Source organism: Tursiops truncatus, chromosome 19, assembly GCF_011762595.2.
Source record: "Tursiops truncatus isolate mTurTru1 chromosome 19, mTurTru1.mat.Y, whole genome shotgun sequence".
NCBI classification, from domain to species: Eukaryota; Metazoa; Chordata; class Mammalia; order Artiodactyla; family Delphinidae; genus Tursiops; species Tursiops truncatus.
The window spans coordinates 35,022,962-35,040,191 of NC_047052.1; the positions used below are offsets into that span (position 1 = coordinate 35,022,962).

The 17,230-nt window shown below is 42.3% G+C and overlaps 1 protein-coding gene and 1 long non-coding RNA gene across 4 annotated transcripts in view; one reads left to right on the plus strand and one right to left on the minus strand.

Annotated features, from left to right (window-relative positions):
* Nucleotides 1-260: 260 nt before the first annotated feature.
* Nucleotides 261-17,230, plus strand: part of SIAH1 (siah E3 ubiquitin protein ligase 1) — a 28,445-nt gene continuing 11,475 nt past the window's right edge. The window contains exon 1 of one of the 3 annotated variants that reach the window (XM_019932471.3): nt 261-385. The gene's annotated coding sequence lies outside the window, so the exon portion shown is untranslated. Of the gene's footprint in view, nt 386-3,979; nt 4,120-17,230 lie in introns of those variants that run through there. The other 2 variants (XM_019932470.3, XM_019932472.3) reach the window with 2 other exon arrangements.
* Nucleotides 3,265-3,732, minus strand: LOC141277122 (uncharacterized). The gene is made up of 2 exons (XR_012327902.1): nt 3,525-3,732; nt 3,265-3,442 (listed from the first exon to the last, which is right to left on the minus strand). It is a non-coding gene; the product is annotated as an uncharacterized lncRNA (long non-coding RNA).

The window sequence follows — 17,230 nt, forward strand, 5'->3', positions numbered from 1 at the left end:
TTTTCCTTCAAATGTTTAAAACTTATAACAGTGTGTTTGTGTCCCACCCACACCTATCAGCCATTCATACCTTCAGTAGGAATGAACTAAATCAGATTAAGCCCCTCCCAAATCTAGGTAAGATTAGTGGGGATGAAATTATTCTAATGAGCTAGTTTTGCATAAAAGGGAAGCGGGAGAAGGAAGGAGACGTAGTTTCGACTTTTCTACAGGAGAGCAGGCACAAACCAAGCCAAGAAAAGCAAGTGTGAGAATTCCAGAAACAGAAGTTGCTTCTGAGTGGTGACGTGAAATCTCCAACACTTGGTAACTGACGTGTGGCATCTCCAAGGGACACTTTGTCCTGGGCACCCCTGCAGCTGCAAAGAATCCACCAATTTATAAGGTACTCTAGCATCAAAGGAGATAGTGTCATTTTCAGATGGACAAAATGCTGTTGATAAATGGGTATTAATGGTCTAACAGGGAGAAGGAACGGGGATATGAGGGGCCAAAATTTGATTTTGGCAAAGCATAGCATTTGTAATTTTGATTGCCACAAAATAATATGCACTGTAATTTATGGGCAATTCAAAGGATTTTCAAGGGTAATTTTTATTACACTTATTTTTTTCTTTATGGGCAGAGATTAGAACCTAACTCTGGTAAGCTGTGTCACCACTATATGTTATGTACTTTTGTATATACCATATGTTTGCTTCGTGTCTACCTTTTTTAAAAAAGGTAGACTGTTCCTTGGACTTTGATGAGACACAGCTCAAATCTCCAAGGGAGAGGGAAGTATAGTTTGAAAACTTAGGGAATCTGGGACTTTCTCTGGTCTGGCTCCTAGGAAAATACCAGGTTTTCCTTGAGACCAATGTACTTGGCCCTCTCTTTATAAAGAGGTAGTTTTCTCAAAGGTAGAGAGATAGTGTCCCACTGGCTTACATTATCCCATCAAACTTCCCTAATTAAAAAAAAAATTGGGGCTTCCCTGGTGGCGCAGTGGTTGAGAGTCCGCCTGCTGATGCAAGGGACACGGGTTCGTGCCCCGGTCCGGGAGGATTCCACATGCCGCGGAGCGGCTGGGCCCATGAGCCATGGCCGCTGAGCCTGTGCATCCGGAGCCTGTGAGAGAGAGGTCACGGCGGTGAGAGGCCCGTGTACCACACACACACACAAAAAAATTATTTTATTGAAGTATAGTTGATTTATAATGTTGTATTAATTTCTGCTGTACAGCAAAGCGATTCAGTTATACATAAAGATATTTTTTTCATGTTCTTTTCCATTATGGCTTATCACAGAATATTGAATATAGTTCCCTGTGCTATACAGTAGGACCTTGTTGTTTAATCCATTCTATATATAATAGTTTGTATCTGCTAGTCCCAAACTCCCAATCCATCCTTCCGCCACCACACCTCCCCCTTGGCAACCACAAGTCTGTTCTCTATGTTTGCGAGTCTGTTTCTGTTTCATAGATAAGTTCATTTGTGTCATATTTTAGATTCCACATGTAAGTGATATCATATGGTATTTGTCTTTCTCTTTCTGACTTTCTTCACTTAGTATGATAATCTCTACGTCCATCCATGTTGCTGCAAATGGCATTATTTCACTCTTTTATGGCTGAGTAGTATTCCATTCATGTCTACCTTTTTGATTTAGTTTATTGAGTTCTACCTTATATCTTAAAAATATATACCATATACCATCTTGTAATGCCCAGTTTTGCCTTAATTGAATGGAAATTGAAAAACCTCAAAATAACTGCTGAAAAAGAACCTTTCTTGGTTTTCCTCATTACTTCCTTTACTAGGCCCTGTTCTCTAGAGGATGACTCCAGAGAATCTGCCTCAAGCATGGGTGGGGTGGGGTGGGGCAGGGACTGTGGGGAGTGACCTACCACCTCCTTCCTAAATCCTGGGTTAGGTCCTGGTTTTTTACTTTCCCAATCTCAAGAAACACTGTGCTAACGGTCCCAGAGGAAGAGAGCAGCCACAAAAAGCAAAGTACTAGGTTGAGAACAGAAGTATCAACAGAGACACAGTCTACAAGTTTTTTGGGGAAAGCTGGGAACTAGCAGCTTGCGTTAGTACCTAAGAGAACTTTGTGTGCCTCTGGCTTTCAAGCAGAAACTTTTTTTTTTTTTTTTGGTGGTACGCGGCCTCTCACTGTTGTGGCCTCTCCCATTGCGGAGCACAGGCTCCGGACGCTCAGGCTCAGTGGCCATGGCTCACGGGCCTAGCCGCTCCGCGGCATGTGGGATCTTCCCGGACCGGGGCATGAACCCGTGTCCCCTGCATCGGCAGGCGGACTCTCAACCACTGCGCCACCAGGGAAACCCAAGCAGAAACTTTTGAGTGTGTTTTCAGTGGAGTGCCTGCATAAAAATTTCCCTTTTACAAAAAATCTATTATTTTTGTCTGTGCTGGGTTTTTGTTGCTGCACACGGGCCTATCCTAGCTGCGGTAAGCAGGGGCTACTCTTCATTGCGGTGCGCGGGCTTCTCATTGCAGTGGCTTCTCATGTTGCAGAGCACAGGCTCTAGGCGCTCAGGCTTCAGCAGTTGTGGCTCGCGAGCTCTAAAGCGCAGGCTCAGTAGTTGTGGCACGCGGGTTTAGTTGCTCCACAGCATGTGGGATCTTCCTGGACCAGGGCTCGAACCTGTGTCCCCTGGGCGGATTCTTAACCACTGCGCCACCAGGGAAGCCCTCCCATCTTTTTTTTTTTTTTTTAATTTATTTGTTTATTTACTTTTGGCTGCGTTGGTTCTTCGTTGCTGCACGCGGGCTTTTTCTACTTGCGGCGAGCAGGGTCTACTCTTCGTTGCGGTGCGCGGGCTTCTCATTGCAGTGGCTTGTCTTATTGCCCAGCACGGGCTCTAGACACGCGGGCTTCAGTAGTTGTGGCTCCCGGGCTCTAGTGCGCAGGCTCAGTAGTTGTGGCGCATGGGCTTAGTTGTTCCGCGGCATGTGGGATCCCCCTGGACCAGGGCTCGAACCCGTGTCCCCTGCATTGGCAGGCGGACTCTCAACCACTGCACCACAAGGGAAGTCCCCTCCCATCTTTTTTAGATGGAAAATCTGACTTTGTATTGCTAGGGAACTTGGACGTAATGGGAGACTATTCCCTGGTGGTTTCTAAAATCTCATATAAAAAGTACCTTTTTGTTTTCACACAGAATACTACCTTTATGGAGGCTCTTACATGGAAATCCAGAGTTTGTAAAGGTCTGACACTGGCGTTTGCTCTTATATATACCTTGTACCCGTCAAGAACCGTGAATGACATTTTCCTTTTATTTTTTATGTAAAGACTCTTCAACTAAAATAAGCTTTTGTAACTCTTTCCGGTTTTGCTGAAGAGCAGCTCAAACCTAAGGAAGCGTCTTGGACCTCTTCCCCTTTAGGCGTGGGGTCCCACGTCCGTGGCCAAGGCAGCCGGTTTCTTCTTCCTTTGGGAAAGAGTAGAGTTGGGAAGGGCCAGAGGAGGCGTTGTGTGAAACCAGCAAACAAAACAGGAGGGGTGGTAGATACCGGGGCCGCGGCGCGGGACGACCCCTTGGGCCGCGGAACAAAGCCCCGCGGGGATCGCTCAACCGAGGTCCCTGACGCGGCAGGCGAGCGCCCGCTCCTCCCCGGGAGAGGACGGTTGCAGGCAAGAGCGCGATATGCCAGCGTTTGTGGGCCGCGATGCGTTCAGTCACAGCAACGGTAGCCGAGGAGCCCAAGCTGTAGCCGCCACCTCGGAACCCCGCACCGCAAGGATTGCAAAACTATCAGCCCGCCGCGCAAGAGCCTCTGCGCCTGCGCGCCCGCGGGAAGCCCCGCCCTCTCCGGGCCGCCGGCGCCCGGGGCCGCGCCTCCTCATGGCGGCCGCCGCAGTGTGTGGTATTTAGCGGGAGCGCGCGGCGGGCTCGAGGACGCGCGAAACGGCGGCGGCGGCCAGGGGGGAACCGGGGCGGCCGTTGCGGGGCGCGCTCTCGAGCGGCGGCGGCGGCGGCCCAGGGTGTCCCGTCGGTGTCGGCACGGGGAAGAGGCGGTGGCGCTGCCCGCGGTGGCCGGGGTTGGCGGCGGCGACGGAGCGCGTTTGAGCCAGGACCGGGGTCCGAGGCGCGCTCTCCGCCCACAGGTAAGTGGGGCCCGGCCTGGAGGGAGGAGCTGGTCGCGAGGGGCTCTGCGGGAGGAGAACTCCCAGGCCCGGTAATGGCGGCGGGCGGGAAGGGCGGCCGGGCCGGGTCGCGCCGCCCGGGCGGGGGCGCGGGCAGCCCCCGGCGCTGGACGCCTTTGTCTCGGCCGGAGCCCGGCTGCCCGGCCGCCGGGCCGAGCGCCGCCCCCCGCCCCTCCCCTCCTCTGCCCGGCCCTTCCCCGCGCCGCGAGCCGGCTCGCCCCCGCCCCCGGCGCCCCGAGCCCCGCAGGCCCGCGCCGGGGGTCTGCCCCGAGCGGCCGGGCGAGGGCGGGGAAGGGCCTCCTCGCCGCCCGGCCCGGCCCCCGCGCGCCCGGGAGGCGGGCCCGGCCGGGGGAGGCGCCCGGCGCGCCCTGCTCCCGGGTGCCGGTCTTTGTTGTGAAGGGTCCCGGGGTGTGCGGCCAACATGGCGGAGGTCAGCTGAGTGCGGGCAGTGGCCAGCCCTTCTCTCGGGCCCCTCCCCGCACCGGTCCGGGGGCAGGACCGGGCGACTCGGCCGTCCTTGGCCTTCCCTGCCTGCCCCTGACCCCGGGAGCGGCCGTCCCCGATTGTGCTGCGTTCTTCCTCTCGCTCCGGCCCGAGCCTTCATTGTGCGGTGGGAAGAATGCAGCCTCCTCCCTTGTTTATGTCGTTAGAGAGGAGATCGCGTGAGCGTCTTGCCAGGGAAGCTCCAGCTTTTTATTGTAAACCTTGCTTTTCCTAGGCTTCATTTGTCGGGTAGTTTGGGGGCCTTTCTCGACTCTCCCAGATTTATAATTTAGGAATGTGGATAATCTGGGCCACAGCGTTGCGTAGGTTTTTCTTTTCCTGTGCCTGGAAAGATTCAGAATTTGTTTGCTCTGACATCTAGAGAAGTCCAGTTTGTGTGTTTGGAAAATCAGATGGTGTAGCTGATTTGTCAAAGTCGTAGAAGCCATGAGCACGGATATAGGACAGTGATCGGACTGACGGTTTCTAGCAGTTGAACATTTACCATTTCTTGATAAGGGGCTGTCAAGGGTAAATTTTTAACTCTTTGCATCAGTTGAACGTTGGGAGCACGACTCTGAAGTCAGACTGCCTGCTTTGGTTCCAGCCCTGCCCCACCGGTTTGTGACCTTGGGCAAGATGCTTAACCTCTGTGCCTCATTTTCCTTATCTGCAAAATAGGGGTAATGACAGTACCTACCTCGTAGGACTGTTGGGAGAATTGATGAGATGATAGTAGGCGAAGAGCTTAGGGCTTAGAGCAGTGGCAAGCCCATGGTTAAGTGCTCAATAAATGTTTACTGCTAAGGCTGTTGTTTAATCACTGAATTTGTGAGATTATCTTGGCATGTTGGATATGTTGGAACTGCATAGGCCAGAATATGTGAAATTACATTATAAATCATTAGTGCTTGGGTTTTTCTTTTAGTGCATTTTGTTACTTCTTAAAAATGAAAACAAGAGGTTTAGGTGGTAAATGTCCAGGCATTTGGAGATGATGGCATTGGGAAATTTCTATAGTAAGACATTTGGGTAGGTCTTGTGTGGTCTGGAATTTAAAAAATGAAATTCATGGGTCAGTTTGCTTTTGAGGACTTAACTAACTTGGAAGAGTGGAACAGTGAGTCTCTTTGAGTGTTAGGTGTCTGTGGTGTCACCATCTATTTTGGACATTACTGAAGAGCAGAGTGTAGTATGGTGATAAATGTAATGGTCTGGTAATTTTATCAGGCAGATATTGGCTCAAATTGGAGAGGAGAGGATGTTAGTTAGCTGTTAGGAGAACTTCGTGACAAGTAGATTTTGACCTAAAAAGGAGTATATAAATTATGTAATTTTTTGTTCTGGAAATTAAAGATACAGATTTTTGTGATCTGGAATAATTAGTTGCAACCCTAAAGTTGGCTTTGCCAAAATATTTTCTTTAGATATATTATAGACTTGCTGTACCTGACCCCTCTTGACACCGTTCCAGCATAATTTAGTAACATTTAATAATATTTTAAGCTGAAGTATAATTGATAGATATGGAACTTTTCAAGATAAGTATTACACAAACTACAAATTCAGAAATTTAATTCAATTCAGTGTAATGTGTTCTCCCGATAAGCTTTGGGAAATTCTTACAAAATTGTTGTAGAGCAATATTCTTTAGTATCTGTAATTAAAAAGAATATTAGGCTACAGTTAATTGGAGTTACAAAAGAAATATCTAGCTATGGCAACAATGACATAATATGAAGAATAGGATTTTATTTTCAGCTTATACAGTGTTTTGAAAACAGGTCTTACATAAGGACGGTAACAAAGTAAGTTTAGTAACTTTGCAAAGCAACCACTTAAAATTGTATTTTAAAGCAGTTGATTTACTTGATTTCTAGAGATTGAAGGTTTTTCTTGGCTTAAGAGATCTGTTACACAGTTTCAGTTATAATTATGGAATGTCCATGCATACCTTATAAAAATGTTTAAATTTTGGTTATTTTTGGTCTAGACCTCATTACAAACAAAATCAATATGTGAAAACCGCAGATTTCCTACCCTTCCTTCCCCTGCCCCCCAAAAAAAACCAGCAACTGGGTATAAATTTTTCCTCTCTAAAAAGCATCCTTAATGGTTTCTTTTATTTCTTTTATTTTTTTAATTTATTTTTTTAAAGGTCAAGTCTTTTATTTATTTATGGCTGCTTTGAGTCTTCATTGCTGTGCGTGGGCTTTCTCTAGTTGCGTCGAGTGGGGGCTTCTCGTTGTGGAGCACGGGCTCTAGGTGCGTGGGCTTCATAGTTGTGGCATGCAGGCTCAGTAGTTGTGGCTCGCGGGCTCAGTAGTTGTGACCCACGGGCTTAGTTGATCCGCAGCATGTGAGATCTTCGTGGACCAGGGCTTGAACCTTTGTCCACTGCGTTAGTGTGCAGATTCTTAACCACTGCGCCACCAGGGAAGTCCAGTGGTTTCTTTTAAATAGAGATTCTTCTAATGCATTTTGAATCATCTGGTTTTCCATGGCTATAGTTACTAGAGCTTCTGCTGCAAAAGGGCAGGGATTGTGGTTTTTTATTCCTATATCCTCAGTGCCTAACACTCAGTACAGACTTGTTTCCTGACCTACTACTTCTGTATTCGTATGACACTCAGATTTCTTTGCTGTGAAACTTAGACCCATGTATTCTCTTGCTCGCAGGTCATTTTTTTTTATGATTATTTTTTAGAGGAGTTTTAGATTCACAGCAAAATTGAACAGAAGGTTCAGAGATTTCCCGTGTACTCTGCCCCACTCCTCCATAACCTCCTCCATTATCAACATCTTCCATCAGAGTGATACATTTGTTACAACTGATGTACCTACACTGACACATTCTTACCCATAGGTTATGGTTTACATTATGGTTCACTCTTGGTGTTGTGTATTATGAATTTTAACAAATGTATGATATGTACCCACCATTATAGTATCACACAGAATAGTTTTCACTGCCCTAAAAATCCTCTGTGGTCTACCTATTCATCCCTTCCTCTTTCCTAACTTCTGGCAAGCACTAATCTTTTTACTGTCTCCATAGTTTTGTCCTTTCCAGAGTATTATGTAATTGGAATCATACAGTATGTACCCTTTTCACACTGGCTACTTTCAGCTAGTCATATGCATTTAAGTTTCCTCCATGTTTTTTCATAGCTTGATAGCTCAGTTCTTTTTAGCGCTGAGTATTATTCCATTGTTGGGCATGTACCAGTTTGTTTATCTACTCACCTACCAGAGGACATCTTAGTTGCTGCCACGTTTTGGCAGTTATGAATAAAGCTGCTATAAACATCTGTGTGCACGTTTTTGTGTGGACAGAAGTTTTCCGCTCCTTTGGGTAAATACCGAGGAGTATGATTGCTGGATCTTATGGAAAGAATATATTTAATTTTGTAGTAAACTGCCAAAATGCCTTTCAAGTGGTTGTACCATTTTCCATTCCCTCCATCAATGAGTGAGAGTTCCCGTTGCTCCACATGCCCACCAGCGTTTGGTGTTGTCAGTGTTCTGAATTTTGCCATTCTAAAAGGTGTGTGGTGATACCTTATTTTTGTTTTAATTTGTGTTTCCCTGATGACAAATGATGTGGAGCACCTTTTCATGTGCTCTTTTGCCATCTGTGTATCGGATGAGGCGAGGTGTCTGTTAAGGTCTTTTGCTCATTTTTTAATTGGCATGTTCGCTTTCTTGTTGAGTTTTAAGATTTCTGTGCTGCATTTTGGATAATAGTCCTTTATCAAAATTGTCTTTTGCAAACATTTTTTCCCAGTCTGTGGTTTGTCTTCTCATTTTTTTTTTTTAACATGTCTTCTCATTGTTTTGACTGTGTCTTTCCCTGCACGTCATTTTCCACTTTCACATACCAAGGTACTTCAAATTTATGTGTCTAAAACTAAAACCTTTGTTTCCAACCATACAAGGCTGTCATCCTCTGTATCCAGTGAGTCATAGAGCCCTGAGTTTTCTACTGTCTGGTTATCTCAAATCTGGTGTTGCTTCTGTCTCTCACTCATTTTCACATGTACGTTCAGTCCTTCTCTTTTACTTTCTAAGTGTCTATCTGCTTTTGGTCTCTGCCTCCTCCCTTCAGTTTTTCCCACTGCCATTTAAGGGAGCTTTCTAACATAGGTGACTTAAGGCCTTCAGTGTAAAGTCCCAAGTTCCTTGACATAGAGATAGTAAGTACACAGACCCTTCTGGAGCTGGCTTTTGTTACTTTCCTGTCATTTTCAACTGTGTACTTGCAAGTGCCTGTGTGCACCATATTTTGTCTTCCAACTAAGTAAGCTCTGTAATCTCAGCCTAGACATCACTTAGCTGAGGCACTATTCCTGGATCTCCCCACCTTGAATTGGATGTCATCTTTCCGTGTTCCCATAGCACTTTCTGCTTGGCCCTACTAAAACCATATCCTCCTGAGCTATGATTTTTCTCTACTACTTTGCTTCCGCAGGTATAGACCGCAGTCTCTATGAGGACTTTGCCTTGATCACCCTTGTTGGTCTAGAGTTTAGCACTGTTGCTGGCGTGTAGTTGGTGCTCAGTAAATATTTATTGAATGACTGATACCTTCTCAGTGTTCAATTATGCTCTTCTAGCCTTATCCTCCAGCATTTCTTCTTTGCCATATCTGGTTAAACTGGATTCTTTTTGTTTCTTGAACATTCACCACACTTAAACACCTCTGTGCCTTTGCTCATGATTGTACTTGATCTCTCGCTACTTTGGGCACATGACTTAACCTCTCCAAGCCTTAGTTTCCACTAGCATGTGAACAGCTATGAAGCATATTGCTGCTCCTTGCTCTATGTCCTAAAGCTAGAGTAGCAGTGTAGCTCAGTGGTTAAGAGCCAGATCTGGATGTGTCTCTTGCCTCTATCACTTACTAGTGTGTTTATGATTTTAAGCTCAATGAGAGCAGAGACACTGCCTAAAAGCAGGGACACTTGCATTTAAAAGCACATTACTTAACACAGAGAAAGTGCTTAAATAATTTTAAAAATTAGTTATTTAATTTCTCTATTACCACTTACATTCTAGTAAGGGAGAAAAGAATTACAAATTGTGATATGTACTGTAAAGGAGTAAAGAGTAGTGGTGGGAGGGAGACTTGCTGTGAGAAGTGGTGATATTCAAGCTACCTTAAAAGGATAAGGAGCTAGTCCTTTGAAGGAGAGAAGGGAGAACATCTCAGATTGAAGGAGCAGCGGAGGTGAAGGCCCTGAGGCAGGAGTGAACATGGACTGTTCCAGGAACTGAGAGAAGAGAGTGTTTCTGGAGCAAATGGATGAGGGGGAGAGATAGGCAAGGATCAGATCCTGCAGAGTCAAAGTAAGGAATGTGAATTTAAGTGTACTGAGAAGGCATCAAAAGATTTTAATTAAATTAGTAACATAATCTGCTTTTAACTTTTAAGATTGCTTTAGCTGTTTGGAGAATAATTGGTTAGAAGGCCATTTCTTTGATCAGGAAGTACCGTAGTTGATTATAACCTGGATTAAGGTGGTGGCTGTGAAGATGAAGAGAAGTGGATGGATTTGAGATGTATTTTGGGGACAGAATTAACAGGGCTTGCTGATGGATTAGATATGAGAGGTGAGGGAAGGAAGGAATTAGGTTGTTTCTGGCATGAGTAATTGTGTGGATCATGGTGCTATTTCCCAAGAATGGAAAAACTAGAGGGGGCGGGGGGTGGTGGTACAGATAGCAATAAAACTCAGAAAATGGAAGGATAGCAAATAAACTCAAAGTTCTGATATGTTGGATTTAAGATATCTATGAGACATCCAGAATGATCCAGTGAGGCAGAAGGAATATCACAGAAGCCAGATGGGAGATAGTAGAGCATGTTCGGGTGTTAGGAAATGGTCCAGTAGAAAAAGAGGGAGACATTGATGTGAGAAAGGGATAATAGAAGGAGTATGAAGTCTGAGAAGGTGACAGGACACTGCCCAAGGGCCTGGGTCACTTCTTCCATTCTAAGGGGAGGAAAAGGAAGTGGTAAGTCAGCATTTGATGGCTTCTGTTGTATTTTCTAAAGGAAGTATGGGTGAAGCCATCGGTTGAGTATTTATAGTTAGTGATTACTGTACTATGGTGGGTTAAAGACATAGTAGAGAGACATATATTGAGAAACTGAGCAGAGGGGAGGAGAGAAGAGATTCTGTGATGTGTTACCAGCTATGACACCTGATACTTATTGTTCTCAGGAGATTCTAGAATACCTAGAGCAATAGTGTTACTTCCCCCCCCCCGCCCCCCGCCAGTGTAAACTTTTTTGATGAAGTGTAGGATAACTACATATAGAAAAGTGCTCAAATATTAAGGATACAGCTTGATGCATTTTCACACACTATCATGACCAGCTCCCATGTGTCCTGTTACTTTTATTTTGATTTTTGTGTGTGTGTGTGTGTGTGTGTGTGTGTGTGTGTGTGTGTGTGTAAATCTTCAGGAACTCTAGACTGAATGATATATCAATAGATAATACAGTCCATTTGGGGGTCAATTTATTCTCTAGGTTTGAGCCACAGTGACCAAAATGATATTGGCAAAGACCTTTTATTAGGTTTGAGGTTGGCCAGTCATGTTGAACTTACTTGTGGCTTTTGATTTTATTTTGAATAGTAGGGGATTGGGAGCACATGGAACTAGAAAGAGAAGTGGAGGAAAAATCTTTGGAGAACTAATTTATATTTATAAAGCAGATATTGCCAGTGAGAAATAGTCTCTTAGAAAATTAGAAAAATTTAATGCCAGTCTTGAATTTTATAGGAAGTATTATACTGTACTTGTTATAGTTATTATTGTCATGTTGACAGGCTTAGGTAGTAATGGTTGATACAGTGAAATTAAGTACACTGTACACTACATTTTTTACTTCAATTTTTGGTTTAAATGAAGTAATCTAATTGTTAAAAACTTGCTTTTTCCCCCTTTGTGTTTTACCTTTTAGCTCCTTTGAACTCAGCTGAAGTTGAGTTGTGGCTTTTTTGTTTGTTTTTGTTTTGTCAGAGTCCCTGATTTAGTTTTGTTAGGGACAGCTTCGGATATCTTGTTAATACAGATAGTTCTGAGTTAATCTCTGTAGACTGTGTTCTTTTGATTTTGCTTGGAGAGGTGAGCAGATAAATTTTGTCTTAGAATTAACTTTTAAAATGTTAAACTTAGGTATTTTTTATAAGTATAAACTAAAATATATACATATTTGAAATATGTGGGTTTTAAAAAATGTGAATAAGCTGTTTTTTAAATAATTTTTTCCCTATAAGTAAGTATTCATCTATTTGAGGCATTTTAAGGAAAAAACTAAGAAAAAAAGAATGCAGTAGGCAAAATCAACTCTTGATCTCTCAGTGTTTAAATTTGTGTATGAAGTCACTAGCAATTCATTAGCAGGAAAGTGTGGGGACACAAAATATGCACTAAAATTTAATTATTATTAATCACCAAAGTAATATAAATGTTTTATGGAACATTTGAGAAATGCATACAGAAATGCAGCCCCCACCTTCCTCATGATTGTTCATAATGTGATAATTGAAAAGTAACCATTGTAGACATTTTGGTGTAGTTTCTAGTCTGTGTGTTCCACATTTTTTTGAGACAGCCATAGACATTTTAAAGTCCGTTTCTTTGATCTGACTTAAATCCTTGTAGATATTTTCCCATTAATGATTACCACTTGTCAGTAACTATACATGTTTGAACTGCATAATTCCAAATGATGAAGTTTGTGCTTATGGTCTATATTCTTCTGTTCTTGATATTTTGTGTACTTGTAGTTAGGTGGTCCCATCTCTGTTCTCTGTGATTTCTGGTTCTAAACTTGACCTCCTTTCCCCCTTCTCTAAACCCTTACCTTAAGTCTTTAAACCACATTCTGCAATTCGGATGCCCTTCTGGTTTCTTTTCTGTCCCATTACATGGTATGTACACACATGAGTACATATATAAAAATAGACAGCTATGTCAATGTCCATATTTACTTAATTCTTTTTTTCTCTTTTAACATAAATGGGATTGTAATATATCCTGTGGGCTTGTTTTTTTTCTCCACCTGTTTAAACAGTTTGATTCTTATATGTTAGTAGTTATGAGTCTATCTTTTTTAAAAGAAAAAAAAGGCAGCATCGTGTTCTGTTGTATGGACCATAATTTAATCACTTTCTTAAGCTAGGGCTGTTTTCAGTTTATTTGCTCTTACAAACAGGACTGCTGTAGGCATCCATATGTATACAGCTTTGCCAATGTGTAAATCATTGGATAGACTCTTGGAAGAGAAACTACTGGGTCAAAGAGTATTCAAACTTTATATTTTGAAACAAGCTGCCAAATCTTATTAGAAGCCTTCACAGTGGACATTTCCAACAGTGTAGGAAAGTCTGTTTCTGCACATCTTATGTAATACTTGGAATCAAATCTTTGAAAACAAATTTATAATTTTTTAAGTAATGCATGCAGTTTGTGACAGTTCTCACATCAAGTTTTTGAATTTCTTTTTCTTTCAGTCTAAAGAGTTTTACATGTACAATAATTAAAAATCAAATATTTCACTAGGCTTATTTTTTAAAGAAAAACTCCCTGCCCCTACTCCTCTCCATGATCTAGGGGATGTAAATAATGTTTTGAAACCTTGCATCGTTATTCTGCCCTCAATACTTTTAGGATGATTTGGTTGGGCACAGAATTTCTAGAATGTTAATTAATCATTTTCTTTGTGGATTTTAAAAAGTATTGCTCTGTTGCATCTAGCTTTGGATATTACTGCTCAAAAGTCCAAAGCTCTTTTGCCTTCTAATTTATTTATTCATCTAACAAATATTTATTGAACATGTACTGTGTGTCAGGCATTGTTTTAAATGTTTGGGACACATCATTGAACCAGACAGATTCCCGTTTTCCAGGTGGTGAGGGGGGCTACAACAACAAACATAATAAGTAAATTGTATAGCCTGATAGAAGGTCATCCATTTTACTGACAACAACAGAATAGAAATGGAGGAGGGGAAGGGAAGAGGAAGAGAGGTAGAATGGACAAGGATTAGGAGGAGGGGTCAGTGGGCACAGTGCTGGGCACTGTTTTAAATAGAGGGAACAGGGTAGGCCTCATTGAGAAGGTAATATGCAAGCAAAGATTAGAAGAAGGTGAAAGAGTTAGTCATATGGGTGTCCCTGAGAAAAGTATTTTAAGGTAGAGGCCCAAAGGAGCAACCTAGCCTTATGGAACAAGGAGGCTAGTACAGTGAGTGAGGGAGAAAGAGGTAGGAGATAAAGTCAAAAGAGTAATGGGACACATCATCATATTGTGTAGGGCCTTATAGGCTGTTGTAGGATTTATCTATTACCTGCACATGGGAGATTTTAATGGATTTTTTTGATTGCTGTGCTTGGAATCCGCGGGTGGGGTGGGAAACAAGGGTGGAAGCAAGGAGACTGGTTAGAAGGATATTGCAGTAATCCAGTTGAGAGATAATGAGGCATAGACTATATAATAGTAGTAGAGGTAGTGAGGAGTGGTTGGATTCTGGATATAGTTTTCAAGGAGGTACAGTAAGATTTCCTGGTGGTTTTAGATACAGGATGTGTAGAGAAGAATCAAGGATGACATGAAGGCTTAAGGCTTTTGGACTGAGTATCTGGAAGCATGGAGTTTCCATCAAGTGAGGGGAAGGCTATTGGTTGAGTAGTCTGGGAGAAGGTAAGGAGTTCAGTTTTGGCCACCCCGCTGTAGGAATGTCTAGGAGGGTGTACACATCTGGGGTTTAAGACACATCTGGAGGGTTTTTGGATATAAAAATCTTGAAGTCCGTGGCAGTATCAGTGGAATTTTAAAAATACAAGAGTGAATGAGATCACCAAAGTGAAGAAAAGTGGGCCATGGACAACTCCCAAATTCAAGACTTTGGGGAGAAGAGCAGGAATCACTACCAGGCAGGAGCCAGTGATCTGATCAAATCTGTCAGATGTTGGTGACAGCTCAAAACTTACAAATTAAATACAAACAAAACTACAAAACCAGTAAAATTCAAATTATACTAATTATGAAAGTATTGAATACTGCCTGCTAAATTGAAGTCTTGAAACAACATGAGTTATGGAATTGACTATTATGCTGTAAGTTCTTTTTGAGTTGAGCACACCAAAATTATCCCATATGTTGTGGTCACCAGATGATGCATTTTCTTACCAATGTGTAAGTGCTTCAGTGAAAACCATGATGTCATTTGGGCTTCACTTCACACAAATGCATCATTTATATATTAGGTCCCCCTCTGTATTTCTCTTTAGCCTCCCATAATTAGAGTACTGTAGTACCAACTTGGAGCTAGTGTGACCATAAATGTAAATAGGAACATTCATTTACATGGCTAACAGGTGGATTCAGATGATTCAGAATGTGCTAATGCTGTTTTTTAGATTATTAAACACAGGAAAATAAAACAAATTTTTGTAGAGAAATGTGGCACCCACCCCGAGAACAGAATCTTAGTTTGAGGAAAATTAGAGTCTAAGTTAATTCGTGTGTTATATCCTTATTTGAAATAACTAAAATGATTTGGTTAGAATTTCAGATGCGATGCTTATGAAGACACAGATTATAACTCCTTCAAAGGAATATAATTTCTTTTGAATAAGGCTCCATGAATTTTTTAATATGGCATTTCCCCCTATAAATTCCATTATTTTTCTGCAGTAGTAGTAAAGAGCTATCAATATCAGTGTATTGATATTAAGACTCTGGTGTGACTTTTTACCTCATTTCTTTAATTTCTTCGTCTCAAGCAATGTGTTCTTTTCTGTTTAGCTTAGTTATCACCAGCTCTTCATAGGTTACTACCAATTTAGATATGCTTAAAATTTTTGTTCTCTGTATTTATGTGTGTATTTACTTATCGTTATTTGTCAGGAAAAATGGGAAGATGAATGTTACATTGCAGAACTGGGTACAAGATATTTTATGAGGAAGATTTAAAAAGCATAGCTTAACATCAAGATGGAGCAAAAGAGCAAAGATCTACTGGAATGTGTGACAATTTTACATCCTAAGAGAATATAAAACATAATCAGGGTAGTGAACAGTTGTATTCAAACTTGGACATGTAACTAAGTGAATAGTATTTGGCTGCTTTTATCTAGACACTGTGAGCTTTGGTTATATCGCAGTAGTGACTGTGTTGTAATCATGACTGACATGGTTTCAGTAATTTCAAGTGAATTCCCCAAAATTCTATTTAGTGATATGTGGTAGGACATAAAAAAGTTGAGAGCCTATTTTTGACCCTCTTCCTGCTTCTTTTACTCTTTTACTCTTTTTTTTTTTTTTTTTTTTTTTTTGGCCGCACCATGTGGCATGTGGGATCTTAGTTCCCCAACCAGGGATTGAACCTGCACCCCGTGCAGTGGAAGTGTGGAGTCTTAACCACTGGACCGCCAGGGAAGTCCCCTGCTTCTTATATATTTCTCTGCTCTTACCTCTCTTCTCGATTCTTTGCTTTGATTTAATGTCTAATGGTTTAATGGCTGTTAGATTATACCACTTTGATACAAAAAATTTCAAAAAGCAACTTACTTGCTATGACTACAGTTTTAACTTAAAGAATTTAGGGGACTTTTTTTTTTTGGTCAATTTTTATAAACATTGAAGATTAGTTGGATGCTAAGTTGAATATTCTGTGCCAGAGTGAGAAGATTATACATACTTTTTTTTAGAGTTATTTGAAAGAAAATAAGATTCAGGAATGAAGCAGTCTGGCTCTGTTCTTATTACTTCTTAATTTTTCTGATCTTCAATTTCCTTATCTGCAAAATGGAGATACACCCTTCTTTATGAGTCTTAAATAAAGACTGTATATGAAGCTGCTGACATGAAGCCTTACAGGTTGGTAGATGCTCAGTTTGAAGCTTCTTTCATAGCAAACTCTGTTATCTTTATCATGTTTCCGACAGTCCCAAGTTGAGGTTATGAAAATGAACACAGTACGTTGAAACAACAGTTTTCAGTAAAATCCTGTATAATCTGGGTCTTTTTTTTTTTTTTTTTTTTTTTGCGGTACGCGGGCCTCTCACTGCTGTGGCCTCTCCCGTTGCGGAGCACAGGCTCCGGACGCGCAGGCTCAGCGGCCATGGCTCACGGGCCCAGCCGCTCCGCGGCACGTGGGATCCTCCCAGACCGGGGCACGAACCTGTGTCCCCTGCATTGGCAGGCGGACTCTCAACCACTGCGCCACCAGGGAAGCCCTAATCTGGGTCTTTTTAATTTAGTGATTCCTTGCAGGGTTCCTAGTATGGCTCTGTAAACATCACTGAGTGTGTTGTTAATAATATACCAAATGTTCCCACATACTTGATCTCAGTTAAAGTCCAAAAATCTTGTTGTTAGTTTTATTGTTTCACAAATGAGCAACTTGAGACCCAGGATATTGTAGTTTTGCCCAATATCAAAGTAATTAATATAGGTATATGCATAGGTATATTCTTAAGGTAGGTTACCAGTGGTGCATTACTAAAAAATGAAACTACTACCTAGGAATGAATGGGTTTATGGAACTGTGATGTCACAAACAAATGT